This window comes from Propithecus coquereli, unplaced genomic scaffold (assembly GCF_000956105.1).
Source record: "Propithecus coquereli isolate 6110/MARCELLA unplaced genomic scaffold, Pcoq_1.0 Scaffold435, whole genome shotgun sequence".
Classification (NCBI taxonomy): domain Eukaryota; kingdom Metazoa; phylum Chordata; class Mammalia; order Primates; family Indriidae; genus Propithecus; species Propithecus coquereli.
The window spans coordinates 833,180-840,303 of NW_012150119.1; the positions used below are offsets into that span (position 1 = coordinate 833,180).

General features: G+C 39.9%; 1 pseudogene; it reads right to left on the reverse strand.

The window, feature by feature from the left end:
* Window positions 1-709: 709 nt before the first annotated feature.
* LOC105818070 lies at window positions 710-949 on the reverse strand (annotated as a pseudogene).
* Window positions 950-7,124: the final 6,175 nt, after the last annotated feature.

A 7,124-nucleotide genomic window follows, 5' to 3' on the forward strand; every position in this document is an offset into this window, starting at 1 on the left:
TAAGCACTGTCATTTCCTTTAAAATCTAAGTTTCTAAAAGTTTTATTTTTCAATCAATACAAAAATTATCTGGTTCACATTATTAACTGCCCAACAAACTGTTTAAAAAACTAAATATTCTTTGTTAAAGAGCAGATTACTAGAAATGTTTTCCATGCTCTTATTTTTTAAAAAACAAGATTCTGATATGCATAATGAATCTAAATCAAAATTCACAAATGGTAGCTGAAATCCCGTCAACTTTCAGCCCAATACAACATAAATCCACAGTTTTTATGCATAAACAATTCAAAATTAAAGTTTATAATGGAAATGTCAACAAGTCATAACTACTGCACATCACTACTGATGGGTTCCACTATACTTCAACCAAGCACAGCAGATGTGCACATCTGATAGACAGACTGCTTAGAAAATTAAAGCTATCAGAGCTATAAATAAGGAATACATAAATATGAACATAACAATGCCAAAGCATTATAGGTGTAAAAAAAAAAAAAGTGAGTAAGTTGTGGTGTAAACATATCTGATAATTCTCTGTAAGCCACTTTCCACTGATTTATAAAGCTATGGTTTTATAACTCTTTTAAAAAGGAAAATTTTTCTACACTGATGCATGCAGTAATTTCATTGTACATTGTTGACTACAAACAATCTTCAAATCCTCTTGCAGAGCTTGACATATCTCATCAGAATTTCTCCAGAAAAGTCAGCTTGTCGTATTTTCAGCAGCCTTTAGTGCTTCAGTAGCCTTGCGAAGCTCCTTAATAACCGATGATAAAGCTTCTGGGTTAATTCCTTGTTCACAAAGCTGTACACAAATAGACAAAGTTTCCATATCTAAGCTAGTATTCAAAATTCTGGAAATCTCAAGCAGAACGTCCATGGTCTCCCTCACCGCATTCATGTTCGCTGCCGCCGCTGCCCCGGCGCCGCCACTGCTCGCCATGGTGGAGGCTGAGGGAGGTGGGAGAAGGGCCTGACCCAGAACTGGAGTGCCTTCCTTTCTCTCCTGTTATAATGTTAACAGTGTGGTACATGGGATTCCATTGATGGACCAATATTGATACCTTATTAGTAACCGAAGTCCACAGTTTCAAATTCACTCTTTATGTTCTACAGTTCTATGGGTTTTGACAAATGAATAATGTCATGCATGCACCATTACAGTGTCACACAGAAATTAATTTCTTTTTCGTAGACAACGTGGACTAATATCCTGAAGGAATTTTCCTTGACTACCAAGGCATTTGTCCCTGTTTTGGAGTCAATGTGTCCCACTGTCATGCTGAGGAGATTTGAATGTTCTTTCTGCTTTGGAGCTGGTTTCTCCCTAAAGACCTACTGAATAGTACATAATACTCCCAACAGGGTAATATATGTTATGTGCACTGTAAAACTTTCCTAAAATCATAAAAATACTGAGTTCCATATACACAGGGCCCCAGAGGTGGTGAGTTAGGAGTTGCAGATCTGTACAACCTCACCTCTCCAGCAGGGGCTGGGCTGCACCTGAGAATCAAACACCTTGATATTCCTGCAGTGAAATAATCTCCACACATAAATACTCACACTGATACAGAGATAAACACCTCTGCACCACTTTCAGTCAAGTTTTATTGCCAAAGTGCAAACTTGCTTTTTTTTAAAAAAAAAAAAAAAAAAAGCTTTTGCTTTTCGAAGCATTTTGGATTTCAGAATTGTAGATAAGGGAAGGGGACCTAGACAATCCATGACAAAGTGGAATAAATGCTGTTGTGAAAAGGACTGTGGACAGGCCTGCGGGCAACTGGCCCAGGTCTGTACCACCTCTTAGCTGAAGCTGATTGAAGGTAAGTGAAGAGGAAGTGACAGGGGAATGGAGCCAGGGGGTATTGACTATTTGTATAGGAAATTTCTGAAAGTGTATCAGTGAGTATGTTTTTGTTCAAAGCAATCGGAATTCCAATTCAAAGAAGGTGAAACGAGAATGTGTCGGCTAATACACCTGGCAAGGCCAGAAGGGCTAGCACTAGGCAAGCTGAATCCGGAAGCTCAGTGATGCTATTGAGGACTCAGATCCTTTGGTCTGTCTGCTCTGCCTTGTAGGTTATTTACTCTTTCAGGTGTACATGAGCAAAAAAAGAAAAAAGAAAAAAAAAAAAAGTCTTGAAGATCATGGCTTAGGCTATTGGGGCATAAGCCAAAGGAGAGTCACTTTCCCTGGAGCTGTATAGAGACCCAAACAGAGACCAGAGGATGTTAGGGGTTGGGGGCAGAGGGGAGGGGTATTGGCTGGTGCAGAGGTAAGCAAATGGCAAATGCAAGGGGAGAAATCATTGAAAGGAGCTAAGGTTTTTTTGTTTGTTTTAAATAGAAAATATGTTCATGTGTTTGAGGACAGAAGAGAGGGACCAGGGGTAAATTGGGCTCTAGAGGTCCAGTTGAGATGCTCTGGGGGAGGAGGGGAAGGGAAAGGATTTAGACAGAGAGACTGTGGGTGTGTGGCTTTGTGACGAGGTCTTGGCAGCTGCTCCGATATCCTGAACTTGAGCTGCCTGATAGATGGACAGGTGCAGCTGGCTACCTCGGGCGGAGTCTCTCGGGATTGCTGTGGTCCCAGAGCATTTCTCTGGCAAGATCTAGCCACAGCCCTACCCCCAAGCTACTTGAGAGCTAAACCTATCTGTTTAATCATTACTAAAAGGATGTTGTTGTTGACTGTGCTCAGAAATACCCCTACAAATAAAAATGCACTTCCAGGTTGTAAGATTGGGTCCCTGAATTTATCCTTTCTTGGTTTCGAGCAGCAACTGTTATGGTAGTTTAACCAGATAGACTGTTGGTAAAATATATTCATGGAGATTTCCAAGTCTCCTGTATCTTTATATGAAGATAACATGTTCATTTTTTAAAACTCTTTATTGAAGTATGATATAAATACAAAAAAAAAACCCCATATCATAAGATGACAACTTGATGAATTTTTATCAACAAAATACACCCAGGTAATCAGCAGACAGGTCAAAAACCAGCACATCACCAGTACCCCAGAAACCCCTTTCTATGTATTAATCAGATCACATATAAACTTAATCCAGTTTAGGGAGGAGGCTACCAAAAAATATCTGCCTCTGGAATAACACGGTGGAAATTTTAGAGCCAATTGTTAACTTGGTTATGTATTTCACTACTGGCAGACTCTGATTTCACAAACACTTTGCTCCCAAAAAACACATCTTTAAGCAAAAATCTGAATTGCCCATAGCAATAATTTTCTTCTTTTGGTGCATCAGCAGAATCTATCAGATGAATTGGTAAATTGGTGGGACATAGAGGATACGGATCTTTGTTAAGCAGAATGAGTGAGCAGAAAAGCAAAATATTAGATAGCAAAGAAGTAGGGGCTGTGCCTTAGTAATTTGATTCAGGATACTAAATACATACTCAGTGAGTGGTGTTTATGTTAATAGCTTTTTAAGATGTTTTGCTTCGTAAAGCTTATTTTAAAGAAACTGGTCTTTCTGCCTCATTTTATATTGGTAATGTCAGTAGTATTTAGTCAGTGCTTCTATATTTTTATAGAACATTGGTCAATTTGTTTTTATTTTTCTAATTTTTTACTTTTTATTTGTATATCTATGCAGATCTGATATCCATCTCTCTCTCTCTCTCTCTCTCTCTCTCTCTCTCTCTCCATCTATTTATCTGCCTACCTATATATGTTCAATCCAATCAACATATGTATGCTTATGTAAATGAACTTTGAGTTGAGAGTGGGGCATGTGAGTATGGAGATGGTATGTGTTTTATTTTTTTTTATTTTTTATTTCAGAATATTATAGGGGTACAAATATTTAGGTTACATATATTGCCTTTGCCCCACCTGAGTCAGAGTTACAAGCATGTTCATCCCTCAGACAGTGTGCACTACACCCATTAGGTGTGGATATACCCATCCCGTCCTCCCCCCTCCCACCCGCCCGACGCCCGATGAATATTATTACTATATATGCACATAAGTGTTGATCAGTTAATACCAAATTGATGGTGAGTACATGTGGTGCTTGTTTTTCCATTCTTGTGATACTTTACTTAGTAGAATGGGCTCCAGCTCCATCCAGGATAATACAAGAGGTGCTAGATCACCATTGTTTTTTGTGACTGAATAGTACTCCATGGTATACATATACCACATTTTATTAATCCACTCATGTATTGATGGGCACTTGGGTCGTTTCCACATCTTTGCAATTGTGAATTGTGCTGCTATAAACATTCGAGTGCAGATGTCTTTTTTATAGAATGTCTTTTGTTCTTTTGGCCCAATAATGGGATTGCTGGATCAAATGGTAGTTCTACTTTTAGCTCTTTGAGGTATCTCCAAATTACTTTCCATAGAGGTTCTACTAGTTTGCAGTCCCGAGATGGTATGTGTTTTAAAACACCAAAGGATAAGCATAGTTTTACAGCTATTTGTTTTTCTGGAATGACAATGACAGTGGAATGATAATGAGGCCTCAGGGATGAGGGCCTATTGGGCCCCAGGGTGGGACACACTCCAGCTGCGGGTGTGGTTTCAAGATGGTGCCATAGCTGCTTAGATCTCGGTGGTAAGGGCTACCAAAAGGGTTCCTGCTCTGGGGCAATGCAACCATGTGGATTCCTGGTAATTGTCCACGCTTGATTTAGGGCTTGTGAGGACTGCTAGATCTTCCTGTAGCAATGACTGCTGGTGTCTGTGGCAGAAGAAGCAGTTGAGGATTGGAATGGGAAGGAGCAGTATGGGGAGAGGATGTTGTAGAGGAAAGATGGGAGGCTGGAAGGTCATGAGAGTTGCTTTTGCTGAAGTTGTTTATCAAACCAGGGGACCAGATGGCCAGGCTGAGGTGGAGCAGACCCTCCTTCAGTGTCCCTGGATCCCTTGCCTGTGCCTGGCCTCTGCTGGGAGAGTGGTTGCCACTGGTTTGCCTTCTCTTAGGTGATTCTGCACTTCCTGTTCCCTTTCCTCCAACCACACACTGGCTCCTGGGGCCAGACCATGTGTTTGCGTATGTGCATTTATTCACAAGTGCCCGCCCTCAACCAGCACACACATGTTCATCAGAAATATAGCACCTTTCAACTTCTGTTTGGCTGAATATCACCAGTAGCCAAGAAGTCTGGTGAATATCAACATTGCGGCAAGAGCATTTAAAGTGATAACTACCCTCTTAACAAATGTTTAAGTATACAACACAATATTGTTCACTATAGGCATGATGTCACATAACAGATCTCTAGACTTACTTATTTTGTATAACTGAAACTTTATACCCATTGAATATCAACTCCCCATTTTCCCCTCCCTTCAACTCCTGGCAACCACCGTTCTACTCTCTGCTTCTATGCGTTTGACTAATTTAGATTCTAAATATAAGTAAGATCATGCAGTATGTGTCTCTTTGTGACTGGCTTATTTTATTTAGCATACTGTCCTCCAGGTTTATCCATCTTGAAGCATATGACAGGATTTTCTTCTTTTTTAATGCTGAATAATATTCCACTGTATGTATTTGCCTCACTTTCTCTATCCATTCATTCACCACTGGACATTTAGGTTATTTCTACATATTGACTATTATGAATGACCCTGCAATGAAGATGGGAGTACAAATACCTCTTAGAGATCTTGATTTCAATTCTTCTGGATAAACACCCAGCAATGGGGTTGCTAAATAATATGGTAGTTCTATTTTTAATTTTTTGAGAAACCTCCATACTGTTTTCCACAGTGGCACCATTTGTGAATGTCAGCTTCTAAATAACTATCTCGTTGCAATATAGTCAATGTGGGTACAATTTCTACTTCCCAAGAAATACCTATGCCAGTGGTTGTGACACCCTAAGCTTTTAACTTTTGGTAAGAAAGGCACCTGAATACTGTATAATAAAGAAACTTGAATATTAGGAGGTTCTTGCTCTTTGATTCTCAAAAATTTATTTTTTTCTATCAAAGACAGTTTAAATGTAGCATTTTTTCACTTTCAAATGTGATTTCAATTCAACATTTTAGATTTATTACTTTTTGCCTTCACTTAAATTTCTATTCAGGGTAATGGAAATTTAACAGATGGGCCTTGATACTTTGCCACTCCCTATCAGAAAGGACTATTGGAAATTTAGCATTTCAAGGGGGAAATTTGTGCCCACAGTAAGGGAGATGGGATTGTATCCACAGTCTGTGAACTAGAAATGCAGTGCTCTGGAAGCTCAGAATTGTAGGTTCCTGCCATGTTGAGGTCAAGAGAAGTTACAAATGTGCTTCTCCTAATGGAAAAGTGTTAGAGTGACTGGTGATTGGAGACCAAGTAAATTGTAGAGGGAGGAGTTAACACCACAGTCTGGAGAAATTAGAGAGAGGAGACCAGTGGGAAGAGAGGACCAGTGCAGATAGGAGGAGTGAGCCTACAGGTGGTGGGCCTTGAGGGCTTGGAGACTTGAAGGGAAGAAAGGGGAGACAGGCAGCAAGAAATCAGAGTGAAATAAGATGAGAGGTGTTCCCTGGAATAAGAGAGAGGACCTCAGATCCTGGGATATGCAGGGATGGAGAGCTGAGGCCAAGAGCAGCAGGGTGGATAGAAAAGGGAGAAGGGAGCAGAGAAATTAGTTTCTAGTAAACCCACCGCATTCTACCTGCCTGTCACGGGCTGCCACCAGTAGCTCCCATGGGAAGCCAGCAGGTCTAGAGAGGTAATGGGATACAGAGCATCATCTGTCAGCTTACTGAGCCTCAGGAAAGGCAAGAAAGGTTTCCTGACTCATGAATAAACATTTACTCTCTTAAGAAAAATTAAGACCTAGTCAGAGAACTGAAGGCATGGCCCTGCACCAAACCAAAGTGAGTCCATTTGTTTGATTGGCTTTAAAGGAATATTTTCATTTGTTGAGTGTCCCAAAAATAGTACATAAGATATTAGTACTGTATATTTTTCTATCAACTGATAACAATTATCTTAGACCACTTTAATAGAAATAAATCTTTTGTGCAGAGATTTCTTCTCCATTAACTAATTCATCAAAATATAAGGGTTTTAGCCAAGGACTTAAAACACCCCAGCTGAAATGTCCCCAGTGTTACCTTCCTGAAAGAATGAAATAGGCTC